Here is a 22,082-nt window from a genome sequence, read left to right as displayed (position 1 = left end):
GTTATGGTGTTATAACGCAGGGCAAGTCCTCCAGCCAGCATCTTATCACACCTGGGCAGAAGATACAGAGTCTGCTGTGCCGCTGAAGTACCTGCCCATACCTGCTCTGGCTGTGACACCCGATGCTGAGAGGGGTGTTTAACTCCCATCTACTTCACCAAGCAATAGAAATGACCTGACGCACAGCCTGGCACTTCATGACCTTCTTGGCACTTCATGACCTTCTTCAGCTATTCCTTGTCCTACAGAAATGAGCCCAACGTGGAAAGGGAAGGTTCATTTGTTCATGGCTGAGTTTTTGAAGCTGGATTACCAGATTGCTGTAATTCGGACAGTTACTCCCTAGGAAGGATGTAACTTTTATTCTCACACAACTCAAACCTGTTAATAAAGAAAAACAAGTATAAATTTGGGCAGACCTCATAATAATAGTGATTTCCTTACAGCTTTTCACACATTTCTTTTTGATGTGCTTACCCACTAAGTCTAATTCTAAAGTGCTTTAGAAACAGGGGCTGAGCACACTATTTCTTTTGTTGCCCATTTCATAAAGGTGTAAACTAATTGTTCATTTCACTTTCTAGAGTATGGCATGACCTAAAGCGAGACTCAGAGAGCTTCTTTTACTTTTAGGAGCCAAGTTTAATTGCTTTCAGGGGTAATGAGGCCCCAGTAGGAATGCGTCAGCTAAGTGACCAGTGCATTTTCTACCATACACCATGAAATCTGAGAAGTTTTTTTTAGCTGTTTTCACCTCCACTAACAAAGACAGAGTGGATCTCATTGAGTGATGACATATGCTGAAGGAAAGAAGTAGAGAAACCTAAACTGGTCATTTTAAAGTGAAGAATGACTTGTAGTAATGTTTTTAGCTGTTTCAGGCCTATTCTTTCCATGCACCTTCTCTCTGTTAAAGACTGTCTGCTATTCTATTTTAAGACATGAGATTTCCTACCAAAAGTGACTGTGGGTTTAAAACCTTCGCCAAGCTCCAACAACAGCAAAACCTCCTTTTGGGGCGGACTTTTCAGGCAACGTTTGTCTGAGGCTGCTGTCACCACAGCAGTCGCACGCGGTTCAAAGCACCACTTTAAACTGACCACAAGGAACTTTTCTGTGCGTCTAGCAGTGTGGCTGTTACGAGGGACAACGTCCTGTCCTCTTTAGAGTTCGTGCTATTTCTGAAGCCTTTGGGCGTAGCTGTTTCAGAGTGCTACAGAAGCCACTGACATTCATGTCAGTCTCTGGATTGCAGCTTCTGAGTTTATGACAGATGGGAAACCAACAGAGGAGTTAAAATCCTGTGAATCCACACACAGCTTATAGCCAGTAGCCATCTGGCTGGGGATCTACATAATACCACAAGAGGATGACAAAAAAAAAAAGGCATTTACATTTGCACTTCCATTTTTCTTCCCCTTCTTTGTGCTTCCTGTTTTGAATAGATTTCATGACTGCATTATGAATGGTCTTTCAACAATTATATGGGTCTTTCAGTTATTTCATATAGGCAAAACAACTAAAATACTTTCTCACTAGCACTTTTCACACAGAAAAATACATTCAGGATTAGGCAAAAAGTCCACCACATAACAGCATAAAACATTTGTCTCTTCTAGGTAACGGCCATACAGATAGCATTTAACAAAAGCACAAGCATTTGAGGAAAGAGCACCAGAATGGAAAGCACCAAGAAACCTTATTCAGCAGCGCTGCCAGTTGCTCTATAAAAATAATTCAAGGCAGAAGTTGTAACGCAGGGCCCCTAAAGTATAATTACTTAGGAAAAAATGTGGCCAAAAGTTACCTAACCTGTTCAGAGAAGAAAGCCGTGATTTATCCCAAAACGTGCTGGGAAGGCTGCAAATCTGGTTTTCAAAGGCAAAAGCATGAACTTCGCTAAAACTCACTTTTGCATGGCAATATCTCCTTCTAGCTAGAGACAGGAAATACACAAACACAAAGAAAAAAGCACACACTTATTTTCTCCCCTCAACCTGCTGCAATGCTCAGAGAGGTGTTTTCAACCTATAACTGGGTGTTTGTTGAGGCTTCAGTTTTCTGAAAAGAGCAGCTTTCTGTAGTTAAGAAAGAGGAGAGCTCCTAGAGCAAGAAATCTTTTCTTTTCCCTGTGTTCGATGTTGCAAAAGCGAGCACATATTAAGCAACTCAAGTACAGGAAATAATGCTGACAAACAAACTGATATTCTTTCCATAGCTTGATCGCTCAAAAGGAGGACATTTGAAACTTCATCTCCCCAAATCAAGAAATGTTTACTTTTGGAAAGGCTGCTGAATGCTTGTGTATTCCTCCTAGTCCAAACGTTTTATGATCCTTCCACTGAAGCAGATAGTCACACTAGAATAGAAAAGAACATCAAGTTGAAATTCTTTTAATATATCTCTTTCCTTAGAAAAATCCAGTTTTATTGGTAACAAAATGATTGTGGAAATACACCGATCCTATCTAACATGCACGTGGGAATCCCTCTTACATCTCTTCACCTGACCTGGAGTCTCCAGCACCAGAGGCATAGCTGTAGAAGCAGAGTTAGAAAGGCAGTGTCCATCTGTCTCTTGTCCTATAGCAAATCTGTTATTTTCTAATGTAACCTCCAACATGAGAGAGAGGTTGGGGGAAGGAAAAAAACTGATTAAATGCAGACATCTATTTCTGAGCTAATCACTCCATGCTCCCTTCACACTTGATGTGATCTACTCAGTGCGACAATTTATCTTGTTGTGGAGCAGACATCGCAAATAGGTCAGATGAATTAAGCCCTAAAATTAACCATTTCTCTCCACCGAAGATAAAGTGAGCTTAGGATATCCAATTCATACGTTTGGAGTTAAATCACACACACTCCACTCAGAAAGGCCATCCTTTTTCACCAGCAATTATGCTTACCTACTTTAAAGTCCTGCTTGAAACTGAATTTCTTCCATCTCAGCTCTGAGCTCTAGCCACCATATTATTGCTTTTTTTTTTTTTTTTCCTGATACTTTGCCTTTTTTGGATGAAAAATTTCATCGATATGTTTTCAGTTTCCATATGGGCATCTTTGAATAGCTGAAGATGTCTTATTTACCCCATCTGTTTAAAGTCAAGAAATGCAGTTGTGTTTTTCATTGAGAAAGGCTTAAATAACTGCATATTTTTCCTCAGAAATAAAAAATAAACAGAGAAATTTCAATTATAACCCTAGTAATATCATTACAATTCTAGTAAAATGGCAACTGATTAATGGCAACGTCTAATATATATTCTAATTTTCAATTTGAATAATGTATATTTTGAATTAATTGTTTCTTGACAGATTGAGTTTTTAATTAAGGAAAAATTGCAGTGTAAGAGATTTTTTTCATTTTTCTTTCAAGAAGTGTAATTTTATAAATGCAGCTATCTAGCCAGGCAAAATGAAACCGGGAAAGCGTAACTGCAGAATTTTCTTCAGTGTTTTATGATAATACCTTGATCAAGCTGAAGCTAAGCTAAGGAAGAAAACAAATATCCGTACCGGCTTCAGGAGGGTAGCTTTTGCTAACTTTATCTCGTGGGTCACAAGGCTTTCTGTTGATTTCAGATCAGTAGTCCCTACATTTAAAATAAAAGTACAAATTTTTCATCCCTTTTTCCAACTTTTTGGACTTTGACCTGAATACTGCATCACTGCTGGAAGTGCAGTCTCATCCTCCTGACTTTCTCAGCATGCAGCTAATCAAATTTATTCAGTTAGTCCGAGCTTGATTTCTACATGCACTTCCCATGACTACTTCCAAATAGTTTAAGAAGTACAGTAAAAAGAAGCTGCAAACATGTAAGTAATGGAAATTTTTAATATTGATGTCTCTGTCTTTATCAATTTGAAATAAACGCCTCGCGTTATTCACCAGGGTTCCCTCGGTTTGACCTTGACTTTTATGGAGCTCGCAGAAAGTTATAAAATATGACGTAAAATAAATCAGGAAAATGTTGAAAGCCCAGGTAGAGCCTCCCCGCTAGCAGGAGCTGTAGGGGAAGTTCTGCTATGGGAGTGAGTGGCACACCAAGGAGCAGCCCTGCCCCAGGCAGCCACCCTGGTCCCTTCAGGGACTCCCCTTTACAGGGTGCTGGAAAAGCTGTTCAAGTCATTTTGGATCAATCTAACACTGTAATTCAAGCCTTCAGCCTTGCAAGCTGCCTTTGTCTCTTTCTATGAGTTATTTAGAGGAAACAGCATGCTGTTCTACCTGTTAAAACATGTTACTTTCCCAGCATGCTAAATAAAAAAAACCAGCATCTAAATTCCTACCCATAGGTTTTACTTACAAATGAAGAGCTCAAATTTGATACAACTCTGTGTATGCTCCTCATACCGTATGTTTTAGAAAATATTTTAACTTCTGTAGTTGCTATTTAGAGCAAACTTCAGAAATAAAAGAGTGAAAATTAGAAATAAAATATACCTCCATTTTTATTTCAAAAGAAATTGTCCACTCCCATGCCTTCAGTTCTTATCTTACCACTGCCTATATACATCGAGGGGTCTTTTTCACATCAACCACAAAATACAGAGTTGAATTAAATCCCAAAGTAGCATGTAAAAACAGCTCAAGTTCACTTGGATTTGCTGGTGGATCAGGCAATTTTGTGCTTTTGCAGCCAGCACCACCATGTTTCTGGGTCCTTTTGTTTCAGCCCACGCTGGTGTCGCTCACCAGCACGGCCAAGAAAAGCAGGGCCATGCTTGGTGGAAGCATTTGATATGATATGATGAAGTACAGAAGGCTGTATCCTCTCCCTAACGATGGCTAGCAGCAATGCTTCAAAGAAATTAGACACTACACATACCCACAATGAACCTTGCTAATTGCAGAAGGCTTTGCAGGTGACAGAGAGAAACGAGGGCTTCCCAGATGCTCACAGGTAATGTGCTTATGTCTTAAATCACGAGATTTGATTACCTGTCTCTAAGCATGCCTTGCTGCCACTGTTATTAGCCTTTATATTATGAAGCCCTTTGTGAAAATTGAACCACTATATTTAACTGGATGACCTCCACGGCAAAGTCTACAGGCCAAATGCACACTGTCTGAGAACAATATTTATACCTTCTAAAATTACAAGCTACTCTTAAATAGCTGATTTCTTGATACTATTTTATGAAGCTGGAAAAGAAGGAGAACAACACAACCTGATCATTTCACCTCGCATTTCATATTACTATGTAGCTAAAAAAATACTGTTTTGAGATATTTCATTTCTAAAATGAGAAGAGAAATGCATCTTCCCCCCATCATAGCACAGACAGGCCCCGTTACTTCTCTCTATACCATTTAGCAGTCCTAATATGACTACAGTTTTAAAAGTTTAGGTTTTATAGGCCCAAACCATTAGCTCTTTGTCTCTTCTTCAGTTTTCGGGCTGTCCCTTACGCTCGCCAGCTGCAGCCAGACAACTTCCTGATACACCGCTTTAATCCAAACCCTGCCACTAGGACTGCACAGGAATGAAAAGCAGTTCCAGAGATCCTTTTCCCTTCAGCTATTCCCTTAAAGAGTTATGGATTTTTCCTTACTCTTTGAAGACATCTGTGTGAAATTACCCACACAACAGTAATCCTAACAAAAACCAAGGTTTATTAAAACAAAGAGAAGCTGGAATTAAAACAAAATAAATTGTTTGCTTAACATAGCTGAATTTACAATTCTCATAAGTTAAATTAGATAAGGCATAAACCAGATAAGCTTAACTTCAGATAAAAAAAAAAAAAAAGAAAAAAAATGAATCCTGTAGTTTATCCTTTGAAATGAAATATCTTTTCTGACCACACCAGTCAGCCTGTCAGTGCTGCTTGCTGCTTGGAGACCAACAATTCCCCCTTTTGTCTCGCACAGATATGCCTAATAAACCCCGTTTCAGGTTTCCTAAACACTTCTCCGAAGACAAAAAATGGGCTTTGGTAAACAGTTACAGTCTCCATCTCCGAGGAGTTACACCACCAAGGAACCAAAAAACCTTAATTATGATTTATGGCTGCCTCTCCAAGGTTTATGACCCAGCTCAAATATTACCTTTTGCTAACCATCTTGGCTGGCTGTATCTAGTTTTTGGCTAGACCCATGGGCAAACCTCACCTAAAGCAGTTGCTTTTCCCTTCTACTTGTCACAAGCTATGAATTACAGACGAGGGCTAAGGCTCTCTGTTACAATCAGCTACGACTCGAAACAAGTCCAATGGACCTTTAAAAAAAAAAAATCAGTCTTGGCTGATGTCTCAAATGACAGATTGTTCTTTCTTCCTGCCTTTATAGGTTTTAGGACTCATATATACCCAGCTTTTGCTTCGGCACGTCGTGTCATTTAGCGTGTGGTATTTCCCTGAGATGAGAAGAGCACTGCTCTTGGAAAGCTGAAACAAAAACTGATCCGTGATAGAAACTTTCACCACTGTGGAAACCTAATGACAATAGCAGGCTTGTTCCTTCTCATATGCAAACATGGATGCAGTCATGCTAACAAAAAAAAAAAAAAGGCTTAGATAAGCAGAGCTTTTTTCTGTTGAGCAAATAAAAATCACTGACCACACTAGCACCCTGCAAAATTAACTTGGTGTAACTTTTCTAGACCATGCTTAGCCCTTTATTCTTCAGCCTCTCCAATGAATTTGAAAGCAGAGGAAAAAAAAAACAAACCCAGACAAAAAACCCCGAAGGCACAAAAGTAATGGAGGTATTATTACAGATCTACCAAACAATATCCATATAGGCTTGTCTGATGTGATACAATCCAGTGCTAAGCCAGGATTACAATTAGGCAGGTAAGAAGGAACAGCCATAACCCAAAAGCACGTTCCTATAGGAGAGGGTGAGATTGTGGCTCTCTGAGCAGGAACTACATCACTTGTCATTTTTTTGCTACAACGGGATGCTTGGAAGAAACACTTGAGCAGCAGGAATTCAGGGTGCGGCTGCACCAGGCACCCTAAAGCCAAAAGCAAATGAACTGTGATCCAAGATCTGTTCAACAGAATGCTATAGTCATTTAGAGATCTTTCTTTCTTTGGTTGGTTTTGATTATGAAGCTGTCCATGGGACGGTCTTTCCAAGCTTGAGATCAAGTTAATTTCATTCATTACAGCAGCACACGGAGCTACTCAAACATTCAATTAAAACAATCTTGCAGGACTGCATTTAAATTGTACCAGCACTCTGATGAACTCCAAAGCAAAACATAAAATAAAGGTCAAATTGTAGAGAACACTACGGAGCAAGTTAATACCCATGAAAAACGAGCACAAGAAAAACAAAACTATTCCCCAGTGAAAAACGGTAGCAGTGGATGTGAGGAGGGATGTTATTCCTCTCCTTTATTGCTCCTCATCGAACAGAAGAAAAGTCAGGGAAGAGGAACTTCAACATTTGTATTGGGAAAAGAAAAAGACAACTCTAGCTTAACGTGTAACAAGGAAAGAAAAAGTTAGAAAAGAAGGTGCATGATGAAAACAGGCCCTCACTGCTTGCACAGCTCCTCTTAAGCCACAGGACACAAGAATATAACTATAGGTGATTTTACTTTTTTTTTTTTTTTTTTTTTTTTTTTTTTTTAATACTTTGGTCAACAGTTTCTTATGAGAAAATCATTTTGTAATTGACTTAAGGCCAGGATTACGTCTTAAAAACAACCAGAAAAAAAATCTTAATGCTTTAGTAATCTCTCTCTTAATCCTCTCTGTACATATCATTGGAAAAGACTTCAAAAACTGATTAATCCAAAGATAATTATACTCAACTGTTCTCCGAAGAGGAATAAAAATGTATTGCAACTCAGCTAATATACAATGTTTTCCTTAAAGGAATAAACTATTTAAAGATTCTTTCAAAATTATTTCAGACGTACATATTGATAGTATCAATAAAAGTTAATGAAACTGACCTAAAGATCTCTAGCAGATTCCTTTCAAAAGAAAGGTTCTCTTAATTCTATAAAGTTTCTGCACGCATCTGAGATGAGTCCAAGATTTTACCAATATGTTCAATTATTTTTAAGGTATAAAATGCCTCTGCCTGTGAGGAGAGGGGAGCGGCCCTCATTGTTTTAACAGGGAAAAAATGTAATATATTACCCATAAATTAGCATGATTCTTTGAATAGCATCCATGAAAAATCAAATTTGATACAAAATTTTAATTATTCAGAAATATATTAATTTTAGCGTCTGACCTTCTGGCTACCACTGCAGCAGAATACAATTAACACTCTTCTGAGGTTCCCACAATGTATATTCAAGTAGTTTTTTTATGACTAAGTGCTACATGAAGCGATACAAGGGAATCCTTTGAAGTACTGTACAGTAACACTGGAAAACTGTATCTGGTGTATTTGCACACAAATATTCTGCATACACAATGCTGAGCTAAACACACCACCAGGATAAATTTCCTCTACAGGTGATGAATTTGGACAAACCTTATTGTCCCTACATTAAAATACAACAGAATGGCAGAAGTCTGCTAACAAGGTAATGGTTTATCATCAAGGCTTGTCTTCACTGAAGACGGAATATTTTAAAATCTCATTACAATTCTAGTGTCAGAAAAGTAAATACAGTTTTGATAGTTATTCCCTATTAGAGGTGGATCCTAGTGCAGTGGGAGTTGAGGTCACATTTCAGGGATGTGAAGGCACGTACCAATGCTGCTAAGTATGCTGAGATTTAAAATAAAAAATAAAGCCAATTCAATGACTGAATTAACTGATTGCCAAATAGCTAACACAAAGTGACTAACAACTGTGTACGTGCGTCTACATTCTGTACAAGCATTTATGGATTGCTCTAGGACAACTAACAGACAAACACCTCAAAACAAATATTTGTAGAGTTTCTTGCTCAGCATTTGCAATCGTTTACCTGAATGAAAACAGGACCCTTCAACATTTGGGTTCTAAAGGTGTGATTTTTCCCATTCTTTCTTTTACTTTAAAGACATATTCTTCTCATGAAGTAGCATAGATGCAGCCTAAGGCCATTATTTGGATAACGTAAGACCCGTAGTTTCTCCTAGTGAACATGCACCTGCCAACTGGGGCATCTAGTGCTGAAAACGTATGGAGGGGTTTCACCCAAATTCACCAGGGCACTTGACTACAACATGGCTTACCGAGGACTTGGACAACCCCCACAAGGAGATGTTCCCTACCAGCACCAGACGGACAGCCCAGGCTGGGGAGAGCTCAGCCGCCCCTCTGGACACTTGTCTGAATAATTAAATATTTATTCTAACGTGATTCACATCTTCAAGTCCTAGATGGCTGCACTCTCCCTAAGGTTAGAAACCTGTTGTGTGTGTGCCTCATTTATTCGCTTACCAGAAAAGGTCAAGATGATACTAGGTAAGAGAAACTAACTCCCCAGTACATTATAGAAACTGCTTTGTAAATACATTCATCACTGTGATATTGTCCATTGGTTTGCATCTGGCATTTCATTTTTCCTCATGCCTGAGTAAGAAACTATTAAAATTACGTGTTTAATTTTATTTTTAATCAAACAAAGCAAAATTCTGGTAAAACCAGGTATTTGTGAAAAACATACACATTCCAATTTTCACAAAAGAATCTGGAGGAGGGAAATTAGATGCTACATATTCTTAATAAATTATGCCTCCGGTGACCTTCAGTTCTGATGAAAACTGGCACCACTCATTTTTTTTTAATTACTAACACAAAGCTCTGGATTAGTTAAAAAGCTTATCCACTAGCACTTGGATGTCTACTTCAAATACGTTGTTAAAGGCAAAAACATGAATGGCCTGCATTCATAACATTTTAAATGCAAAAAGTGACAATTCTCATGACTGTGCTATAAGAAAGCAGTGCAAGCAGTGGAGAGGGCTGCCGTATTGAGTTACGCCTGGACCAACGCTGGCATACCCAAACCTGTTTGAGAGGGAATGAGATGGTTGTGAGATGCCCATCACCATGCTAAAGAGTAAAGACAAAAGTGTAAAGAAAAGCTCTTATCCTGGTGAAGGAAAGGTTTCACAATGACACGGCTTGACATGGAGAGTGGTCCTCAGGTAGGTGTCCATGGGACAGGGAATGCCAAATGCTTTTGTTGGAGACACCATGTCCTCAAGAAGCTGGTGATGATGGGGACGGTAACAGGAGCTGTATATATGTGGAAACTGGCAGAAGAAATATTCTAGAGGATGACTCATTACAAGCTAATTCCAAGCAAAAATGTTATTCTCCACCACTGCATCAGGCAGCTTGTGTCCACAAGCGAATTCCAACACAAAATCCACAATTCTCACCACAGTTGGATGTATTTGGCCAATGCACTTTGTACTCGACTTGTCCTAGGATGCAGAGCTAACTCTGAGTTATGAAGCATTATCCAAACCCCAGAGAAATATTTAATTTCCAAAGTTCATCGATAACCTTTCAAAAGGAGAAACTAAGACTTGATGACTGAGAAAATCGGTGTCTCTAGCATAGTTCCTAGTACTCTAAAGAAGCAGGATTTTCTGTTAGATCATCTGAAGAACTTCGTAACACTGGATACACATCCTGCCCACAGTTTAAAGCAGGGGGACTTAAGGCTCTGAAAGGTTAAATGGCTTGTAGGAGATCAGAGTATGTGTAAATAGCAGAGAGAAATCTCCAAGCTCAACCTCTCTCCTCCTGCTCTTCCCTTGCTCCACTGTAACGGACCAGATACAGTTCAGCACCAGAGCCTTATACCAACTGGAGTAACAGAAATTATTTTAAAAGACTGCATATAGAGGGAAAAAAAATAAATAAAAAATTCTCAATGTGTTCTAAATGATTTGATTTTAAGAAAAGCACAGTTTCATTTCAATTCTCAATACCAGTTACAGTCTTTCCTCCAAAAAACTCAAACTCATTGAAAAATAACAAAGACAAACAAACATTATTTTTGCTACAGCAGCAAACTAGGTGGATGGATATCTCAAAAGAAAAAGATGTTTGAAGTTTCACATTTCAACATTGTCAACAGCTCTAAAGCCTAAATCATGACACCAGTCAATAGCTCCTATGAATATGCATGTTCTGCAAGAGAGACACCAGACTGTGGCCAGATAAGCAGGTGGATAAGATGGTAAAGGAATACATAAAATCAAACATCTATTTACCCTAGGTACTACCCTGGGCACTTGCAGGAATGTTTATGCAGATCAGAAAAAAGATCAAAAAGCAAGCTATGGAAGTAGTTTGCTTTTATTATTTGTTAAAAGATTTTGGCTCTGTAAATATAAATCAAATACAAATGTTCAGCACTGCCAAGGAAATAAATTATATTTGATATCTGTACATTAATATATTCCAGTAAACCAGGCTAAGGAACAAATCTAGCCATAATTCAGCCAAAAATAGAAATTTAATAGTGTGGTTCTGTTCAAATAGTTTGTGAAGAACAAAAGTTTAAGGAATACAGTTCTTCAAATCATATCAAAAGCAAAATCACTGCAAACTTGTAAAGCATTGTTACTAATTTATCACTGTTACAGCTTAAGAACATAGCCATTTCACAAAAATTGCTTCTCTCTCACATAGTAACTTTGAATTGTTCAATCTGAAAATAGTATCCAAAGTGTCTAACAAAGAGACTTTGCACTTTTATAGCAAAGGTGCTAAGTAGAAGGTGAAACCAGAAATATGACATGAAGGATGATACGTATTTTGAATTGGACTTATTTATATGATAAACACAAATGTACAGAAAATTGAGACAATTGATTTTTTTGTCTCTGGAAAGAAAAAAAAATTGCTTGGTATCAGGTAACTAGCTGTAAGATTCAAGGATTTTTTAGTTACTCTGAAAGGGACTGAAGCAGGCACTGACAGCTAAGATGTGAGTCGTATTACGGTATGTTTTCCAAACAAGACTGTGATGCTACAAGATGCAGACCTACTTTCATTATAAATAGGGTAAAGACATTCAGAAACATCCACTACAGCCACATTACCACTATAAAAACTGCAAATGAAATTTGGGGTTACCTTAGATCTCATCCTATGTGGGAATGGTGGACCTTAATCATTTTTCTCTAGTAATTAAAGAAATGTCAGATTTTGCTTCTACTCAATTAGGTATTTTTCTGGGTATCTTAATTTTTTCAAAAAAGGGGTGGGGGATCAGGGACACTTAATTCCCTTTAGACAATCCTTCACACGGATATGATTTGTGTACCCTTGATTATTAGTACCCTTATTACCCTTCTAACATCCATAAACGGCTCACTGCTGTTCTACTTTGCCATAGTTTGTGTACTTCTCTGGTGACTTCAGTTATTGCAGTCACTTTCCCACAGCAAGAGCCCCTTTGGTTGTCCAGCTGATTTGCTGTAAATTTTCATGGATTATAGGCCACCCCCCTGACATCTTCCCCATTCCTCATTATATCTTGTTTCCTGTAATCGTGGGAAAGGGACATGGGGCACTTCATCTCTGTTCTCCCTGATGTTCTTGGTGGTCTTCACTTCCTCTGATTTTCACATTTAGCAGCTTTTGATACACAGGGGGTAGAGATATAGGAAAGGGTACGAAAAGTCCTTCCCCCCAAGAGGGCAGGAACTGAAGCTCCATTTGTCAGCAGCTGAAAGAGGCCAATGGTTTTCTGAAAAGCAATATCAATGAATAAATTAAAAATATATTTCTTAATTATCTAAAAACTTCTATGAAGGCTTTAGTGCATATAGTGAACATGAAAATGCTAATTACAGGAAATGAAAAATAAACTGACTTGTGTTTTTAATTTGCCAGTTTGCAACCAGAAAAGAGAAAGCAACAGAAGTATGTATTAGAAAGCAAAATTATTTAAAACTGTTATCACTTCATTTTAGCTAGTGTTTTAGCTGTTTCATGTGAGCTTCATGAAGAAGTATAAAGAGTAATTATATTGTCTTCATTTATTCATTTTTTTTAAATCACTACTTCTAGTAATTTGCATGCTTAGACAAAAAAGTTTGTTTCTCCCCTTCCCCCCTCTATCTACTTCTTGTTATTGTTTTTCTTCAGAAAGGGAAAAGCCTGTGTAAAATCCACGCTACTGTTTTTTGAGAAAGAATTAAAAGAGACTGCCTGACCTGATAAGCACTCTGGAAGAATCCGCTAGAAGTCTAAGAAACAGAAAAGCTGAGCTGCAGGAAGATTGCACGGACTATTTTGGTACTAAGCCTCCTGCCTCTTGTGCCAGTCCTATCTGTTTTAAGCAGAAATGACAGTGCATGGCTAGTAGCTGACAGTCAGCTTCAACAGGGTAGCAAATAAATTTATTTAAGAAGGTCTGTCTGCAGGTATGGCCACGTTCAATTCTCGGCAATGCTACAGACTTAGTGTGATGCAAGGAAAGTTTCTTAACTTCAGCTAAAAAAAGTTATCAAAGCTATATTTTTTTTAGCAGTTCATAAGTTGTCTTCACTTTTGTAAGACTGCAGGGGGAAAACAACATCAACATACTTTCTGATGATAATACTCTCTAGGCGTTCTTTAAAGTTGAGTATTCGGATTGTATGAGTGAAAACTGAAGAAGGCACTCTCATTTAACATCACTTCTGTTTAATATCACTCAAGAAATACAAGTGTAGGTCTCATTCTATAGGACAAGCACCCTCTGTGCTGACATTTGAAACCTGACAACTGACCTGTAAGAACAGCAATATGCAGTTCTCTGGAAAGCTATTAGGACAGCTCCTGATTTTATTGCCGTGAATGCCTCAGCTCATGATGACAACAGGACTTCTGATGCCATTGCAAAAAGCACAAAACTTCTGAATAGCCTGTATCCAAATGAAGACTGAAATATGTTTCAGTCTTCACAGAGAACAGATGATGTTCACTCTGAATAAAGAAATTGTAGTAGATTACTGGTAAGAAAATTGCTAGCAAGATTTTTTTTGCCTCTTGAGGATTTCAAGGTGTATTTCTCTCTGGAGGTAGATGATGCTACTTCTTCTGTCATTCTTTCTTCAGGTTATTAGCAGTTTTTCAACTGCAAAATAACATCTATCTAGTTACTAAGTATAAAACTTGCTACCTTTAATGTAATTCTTACAAACTAATAAAAAAGTCATAATAGCAAGCATTTTTCACATTTTCTATGGCTTAAGCACAATTTCCTGCTGCTACAGAGGTACCATCAGCTTAGTTCTAGCCACGTTTATAGAGCCAGTAAACAATTTAGTGTACTAAATCTGTTTGCCTTTTACTTTTGCCCTTGCATTCATTTTTATCAAAACCACATTCTTTCCATCCACTGCACCCACAAAATAGCATGCATTAATTCTTACTTCTAATTTTCCATTCTTCTAGTGTTAAAAGTATTGGTATTTTACATTCAGCTGCTTCTGGCCTTAGAAGCAAACCTGTCCCCACAATAAAATGGAAGTGTTTGCCTTAGCACTGTGCAACTTTCCTGCTAATTTATACTCCAAATGCCTCATGACATAGCCAAGTGCTGCTGCTGCTTTACATGGAGGAAATCATGCCATAGAGAACCACATTCAAAATCTGCTACAGGCACTTAAGTGAGAAGGCATGACTGGCAAATAACGTCAGAAAACCTGATGAAGCGTTCTCCCACTCACGACTCAGAGCTGCAGAAGCCTTGCTTCTTACTGTGCTGGTGGCCAGTGCACACCTTCTGAACCAGTCCTGCCTCAAAATACCTCAGGTGTGGCTCCACGAGGATGCCAGTCACGTAACTGGCAGCAGGGCCATGCTGATGCAGTGGTGGCTGAATGCATTCAAGTTGTTGGATTTGGAAGAAACAAGTCAACAAGGGCTGCTGAAGCAAACATCAACCTAGCACTCAACGCTTAGGCGAGCCCAAACCCGCATTTCAGGAGTCCTCAGCTCTCCAAAGTACATGTTATGGGGGTTTTGGCTCTTGTACAGGAATTTTAGTGTGTAATCCACAGAGTGAGTAAGTTTGGCCATGCTTGCCCAATACAGTAAACACTGAAAAACAGCCATGACGTGACACACATCTAATACAGACATCATGAAATGCTAATGCTTATAAACTAATGCTGACTTCCAGTCTGCATTTATTCAGACTGGCTCTACAGTTATCTTCACATCAATATTGTTCTGTGGCTTAGTGGCTTTCTACCTTCTTTCATAGTCACCTTCCTCTAGAAATATATTTATAGAGATCATACAAAACATAGGGATTGATTGAAGACATATTTACTGAATTCCCTGAGTAAGGCACGAATCTACTCAAAGACGTGGGACACCCATGTGCTAAACATGGAGAAGGTAACAGAGGTAACAACATGGCTTCTGCCTCTCTGCTGGAACACTACAGAAATGTCAACATCTAATCCATAACAAATCTAAATCTTAGCTAATTAATATAAGCAGACAACAAATAGGAGTAATAAAGGTTAGATATTTTTACCGCCTCGGCAAGATGACATTCAAGTTTCAACCAGTCATTTCCCCATCTAACATACCTATATGGCCCACAGATACACGTTCTTTCACTAAATCAAGCTCTGACTGGAAGGACTGAGTATGCTGTGAGGAATTTCAAGAATCTTACTTTGAAGACAACATGAAGTATCCCGAGTCTTCTCCAGGAGCCTTTTTGTTGTGCCCAAGTGAAGGAATCTTAAGGAGAGATGTGTGCTAATCTTGGGAGCTCTTGAGGAAAGTGCTGGTTAACTGAATCTCTGGAGGAAATGTTCTCTGGCCTTGGGATCAGGAACAAACCTCAGCTGGGCAAGGTGAAGGAATCAGTTTAAAGGACACAGACTACATATCCATTGTAGTCTACTGTAAGTGATGGGGTAGAGGGAAGTAAAATTGGACCCAGATCTCCTGTACCACCTACAGTACACACATGCAGCATGGCCCTGAATCCCTCCTCTAAGGCCAATTTTGAGAAAGCAAGGACAGAAGAGTGATAAGACCACAGTGAGTGGCAGCTGGATAAGGTTGCTAGTATTTTTTCCACAAGCCATCTCAGCTGAGGATCTTGCAGCCTTGAACATTTTATGCTGACAGCACTTTAGAAGATCCATTTTTCAATTTTTTTTTTTCTTTCATTTTACAGTTGAGGAACCAATACACAAACAGCTGTGTTCAGAAGGCCCAGTGTAAGTACCTAACTTTGGCATCACAATTACCAAGGTGTGCAATTTCAGAAGTCTGACAAGCCTCTGACCCAGTGAAATCAGAATAATTCTATCCAACAACTAACACTAGCCAGTCTATTCTGCTGTGAATAGTCCAGGGCATCTCCAGTTGGCTCACAGCTCAACACATTATTTTGGTGTCTTTATGCAAAACAGAGAGAGTCTCCATCACAAACTTGTAATATAGACGAAAATAACATAAGCACATTAAGCTGCTTTTGCTTGTCACCCCTGATGAACTTCATATGGCAACCAGACCAAAAGCCCCCGCTGAGCCCCTGAAGCTGAACGTGAAACGGAAATATCACAAAGAAACACTGCCAGCATCCCAGAACATGACTCACACTGCTTAAGCACCAAATCATTGCATTTAGAAGATTGTGGTTTGGGTATTTTGTAGGGATAGATCAAGCACTCTGAAGCTGAGTTTGCTGAAGAAAGTAGGCTGAGCGCTAGGGCTCCTAACTTGGTACCGTTTCTTCCTGTGCTGGTTAACCTCAGGCAAGTCACTGCACATCTCCATGTTACTATTGCCAAATGCAAAACTAATTACACTAATCCCTGTGTAGCACTTAAATGTTTATGGATGAAAAGAATTAACCTAAGAACTATTTATTTTATTATTAAAAAGAACTACACTACTATGTGAAAAGACAGGGCAAAGTCTCTTCTGTCAGTCTATGCCTCTTGACAGGTATGAACCATACATCCAGAAATGACTACAAAACCCTGTCTAGAATCAATGGACCTTCCTGAGCACAGTAAAAAGGGAACTGAGAAGTGAAAACCAGTCAAAAAACCATAGGGAATGCTGTTAACTGTCCTAAGGGACAGATTTTCAAAGACGTCCAAAGACAGAGCTTAGGTTCCAACGTGGCAGGATTTTCAGAAGAAATATTTATTGAATATACTGAACTCCCATTAATATCAGTGGTAGCTACATAGCGTACCCTGTGCAGACAGTTTCTGCAACTTTAATCACTTTAAACATGAGTGAAAATTTGACCCCAAGTAAACAAACTAAAAAGACACTTTTTAATGTTCCTTGTATGACTATTGTGGAAAAAAATTTTAGTCGGAAATGTGACTTTTAAATTGCAGTTTAGCAATCCATAAATGCTAATGAAATCCCCTGCTGTCTGCCCTGTGATAATTTTTTCCTATTAAAAGCTTGTTCTTTTTTTCAATCTAATAAGCACATCACTATTCCAAGCACATTCATTGTTCAGTCAAAGTTTAAATTTACAGTTAAAATAAAAAGAGAGGTCGTTTACCAGTAACCAGAATTCTTTGAGATATGAATTCTTCACACGCAGTCAAACTGACAGGGTACATATATGTTCTTTCAATTAAAACTAGTCTTACATGCTTTTTTATTGCAATGGTGTAAAGCAAAGACGGTCCATTTTCTCCCAGTGATAGACATAAAACTCGGGGAATGTCTAGAAATTCGGAGGGAGAACAAAGAGGTCAGGAAGAAAGCATGAATGTGAACTGTACATACCAAAGCTTTGCATATTGGTAAATCATGACTTTTGCCTCTTTGAGCAACAGGGCACAAGCATAGTTGAGCACAGTGACTTAAACAACTACACCTCTACCACTGAGTGCCTGAGGTCCTGGAGTCTTTGGTACCAACCGCTCCAGCACTGCTTTAACAGCATACAGGTCTGAGTGATGCTGCAGCACATGGTGAAGGTAGGGATGGAAGCCCAGACAGCATCTTCTTGAATAACTCAACTGTTTGTAACAATGCCATTAATGTCATGTGCTCTAGAAAATTACTCTGTAGTCACAGCAGGAGATTCATCTCAACAGTCCAATAGCAAGTTCTGACACAGTCTCCAATCAACTCTGATGCTCTGCGTGGAAATGGCCGAACTGCTAAACCCTTCAGAAGCACGCATGAATAGCCTGAAGCATTTGAATGTGTGAATACACAGGTAGACACACCCCTGACATAAAAGTGTAAAAATCAAGTTTTGCTGCTGAGGCAAAAGACCAGAAATAAAACTTGAGAGTCAATAAAGCCTGCTGATTAAAAAGTACAATTCTGCTACCATTTTAGGCAGAACAGCTAAGAAGTTCACTCAAGAGAACGTATTCCTCCCTCAAAAGCTTCTGAGGGACTCAGGTTGATAGAAGTACAAGTATTAAACAGCAAGCCCAAGACCTTTGTGGGACTGAGTGAGAATCCAAACTCTTTTAGCCTTATGCAAATATTCCATAACAGCTTTAATGAACAATACAAAAGAAAAAGAAACAGTAAGAAGCCACATGGATCTCATTCCCTGGACGGGCAGCATGTGGGTGGTGGATGGCTTTCATCATTGAAGTATTCCTGCCTATTTCCATAAAAAAAGTGTCAGAAAAGAGCCAACTAGACATAGACTGCTAAATTGTAAGATCTGTCTACCCCACATGGCTGAAAGACTGGTTTTCAACTCTTTTAAGTAAACATGACAGAGACTGATTGCTGTTACAAAGGCTCACGATGGAATTTTTTTGTGGGACCAATCCAGGAGAAACAGGTAAAATTATCTAAACTGGGTTACATGAGAGCTAAAGGAGGACAGAATAAACAATCAGTACAGTTTTGCTAGATAAGAGCTTAAATGTTTGGTACTATTGTGCATGCATGACCTAAACTGAATAATATTTTTGTTGAAATTCTTTCCAAAATACTGCCAAGTAAGATATTCCCCCCCCCCAAAAAAAAATAATGCTTAAAACCCCCAAATAAAAATAGAAAGAACTACAACTTTCAAGAGTGCACGCATCGTCTGAAATCTTTTGCACAAATACCCTCATCCAGTACATTATGTACTGCTTTTATTAGCAAATGAAGTCATGTAAGAACAATAACAGTAAGAAACATCAGTGTGAATATGCAAATTCCAAGATATTTCCAAAATACTTTTCCAAAACCTTTCTCCATTTCTCACAAACAATAGAACAACAAAACCCAAAAATCTTCTTTTGTAGCCAATTTATTCGATGAGTATGATTTCATTCACAAGTGCTATTCAAAAACATTTTTCTTGAAAGCATTTTCAAGATGAAAATTGTTTACAACTTTTTTTCCATGCACTCCTACTGTCTGTGCCAAATGGAGTACATTCGGGCTGTGGACGAAGCACCTCTAGAGCACAAAAAAGTATTTTTAGAAGAAGTTTTGGGAGAGTTCTTGTAAATATTAGTCTGATATGGTTATGCTATATGGCTTCATTTGGATTATTTTGAACTCCTCTGGAAATCCATTCCAAGTTAAAATTGATTATTAATGTTAATCACTTCTTAAGAATCAGCTCACAGCTTTAATGCCCCAGAGCACGCTAGGTTCATATTTCTACAGAACAACTCTCCACAACAGGATGTGGCTTGGGTTCTTTTTTTGACCTACCTGTTACTCTACAGTATCAGGCAGCAAGTTGTTCCTATTGCAATTTAAACAGGATCCTGAGACACTGAATTGCCAGTGATAAAATGTGCCTTTATATGTCGAAGAGGAACATTTCTGCACCAGCAAATGATTGCCATGTGCAGATCTGACTGCCTAAATCCTAGTCACATGCATGCACCAAATCAACTCTGCCCTTGTTGATATACATGTAAAATGGGTGCCCAAGCTTATATTGTAAAGCTGTGGATCAAATCTTTATCATTAAGTGAACTGCATGCTGGGCAGAAAGCCAGTATCTACTGTTTTGAATCTTATTTTCTTAGAATGACCTTGTAACAAAAGTAAACATATATACAGTTTTAACCACAATATAGACAAATATCAGTTCTCCTACCAGAGAACTGTATCTGTTTCTGCTGCACAATACATCATAAGTACAACAGTGTGCACTGTTCAACAATTTAACCCACTGCGTACCAGCTTTGTGAGGAGCGTCTTCTACAAAGCATTCTTGAACTATATATACCTCATCCCATGTTCTTTTCTTGCCCATCCCAAGTCTATGCAGTTTTCACCTCTCTGCTTTCTCTTAATCACTTGTTTGCTCTTTTCTTTTACACTTGCACTTCATGGATTGTGCTCTCTTCTGTTTCGTAAAGCCTGAAAACCCACCTCTTCTGTCAATGATATTACTTAACCTAGCGCTTTGCATTTTTTCTGTACTGCATCATGTCACACCATGCTCATTCACACACAAATACCAATTTTAATTTGAACCAGGGATTCTTGTAACTTGCTCAGCCTGTGCTGTTAATTTGCAAACTGCCAAGTACACAAGGATTATTATGTAAATAAACAACAGTAACAAACTCCAGGTGAAACTTTATAAAAACGTAGGTAGCCAGAATGCAGCTACCCAAACTTGAAATGGAGCAGTTTCAAGGCCACATTTGCAAGGGCACCTATTCTCACAGAGAGTGCAAGTGGATCACTAAAATGGCTTGGATTAGTCAAAATCGTAATATAAATACACACTTCCAACAGAATATCAAAACAGTACAGGACAATCTATCACCTTCTAACTACCTTACGTAATGAGGCTACAGCCTCATTAACAAACCCCTTCTCACCACCACCTCCCATTGCAGTTGGCAGTAGTCTGAGATACGGGAAGCGAAGGATATTGTTGAAATGCAAGACAAAGGCATCGCGAAGCAGAACATCATGCTGAGGATGTTCCCATAATGGAGGCTAACAGGCAGCTCTCCACCAGTCCCAACAGCCCAGTTAATTTCATTAATAAAGTGCAACTCCGAAGAAATGCTCAAACACGGGGCTGTAATTTCAAACTGTCAAGAGCTCTTTTGCTTCCTAAGTTTAGTAAGGCAGACATGAATAGGTTTGGTATCTGTTGTAACCTCGTATTTCACTTTATTGATCTGTTCAATACCCACATGGGCACTACACCCACAAGGAGGTGAGGCTGGGCTGTGATCTCACTGACACCCGTTAGCTCTCCTGCTCCAGCCCGCGTGGTCGGCAGCAAATCTGACTTTGCCTTGAAGGCACTCAAACTCTAACTCAGCCACCCAGAGCTTGCAAGCCTTTTTCAGTAGACATCTTCAGCTCCCGAGAAAAACTGCAAGTATGTTGCATTAAAACAGACTTTTGCTTCTATTATCACTCGATTCTCATTGAATTTTTTTCTTTGTCTTGCAGCAGGCTTTCAGCAGAATCTATTTATTTATTTTTATCTTGCTGAGTTGTCTTCCATGACTGAAGTTCCTATTTACTGGCAAAAAAAACACACAGAATGGGCACTGCACATCCGTCTGAATTTGCAGCCGATGCAATGCTCTTCCAGAAGCAAGCAGAAGTATCACATCCCCGCTGAAAGTGCTTTGCAACACTCAGCTCTTGCCCAGCGAGGAGATGGCATTTATAAAACCTTCCATCAAATTCGTCCTCTACTGTCAGACTCCTCATGTATGCACATCATTTTGTGATACTCAAAGAAAGGAATCACTACCCAGAGAAAAGCATAACAAAAAGTCGTACCAAAATTGTCATCGACTAATATAATAAAACAGGGTAGCTATTAAAATAGCCTGAGAGTGAAGCCAAAGAACATTGTGCTTATTAGGAACACGCTGTAAGTAAGATGAACAATTGACACACATTTAGAATATCTCTGCTGAAGGTATGGTAACAGAGATATTTAACATGATCATATCCAGTCGTTTGACTCAGCTTTGAGTGTACATCAGGAATGCACAGGGAAATACGCCAAGGGATGCAGACAGATTAAATTAGCATCTCTGGATTCTTAGCTTTCTTTTAGCAAGTGGGGAATACAGATCCCAGCTCTGTGCAGAGAAGTCCATCTTCATATGAAACATTGCTTTCTTGTTCAACCTGCATTAAGCCAGACAAAACAACACCTCAGAAGAGCATGAACTTTTCTTTTCATCTCTGTAGGGAATTAACCGAGAAGTGCAAGGGTGACCCTTTAAAAACCGCTGCTGCCAACT

At 38.8% G+C, this 22,082-nt stretch overlaps 1 protein-coding gene across 6 annotated transcripts in view; it reads right to left on the bottom strand.

Moving 5' to 3' along the window:
* ZMYND11 (zinc finger MYND-type containing 11) overlaps positions 1–22,082 on the bottom strand; it is a 105,848-nt gene that overhangs the window by 73,240 nt on the left and 10,526 nt on the right. Inside the window, exon 2 of one of the 6 annotated variants that reach the window (XM_068673467.1) lies at positions 2,279–2,359. The exons of the other annotated variants lie outside the window; for them this stretch is intronic. The gene's annotated coding sequence lies outside the window, so the exon portion shown is untranslated. The remainder of the gene's footprint in view (positions 1–2,278; positions 2,360–22,082) is intronic. 6 annotated transcript variants of the gene reach the window in all.

The sequence above is a fragment of the Anas acuta genome, chromosome 2 (genome assembly GCF_963932015.1).
Source record: "Anas acuta chromosome 2, bAnaAcu1.1, whole genome shotgun sequence".
Classification (NCBI taxonomy): Eukaryota; Metazoa; Chordata; class Aves; order Anseriformes; family Anatidae; genus Anas; species Anas acuta.
This window is presented reverse-complemented; position numbering and strand designations above follow the sequence as displayed.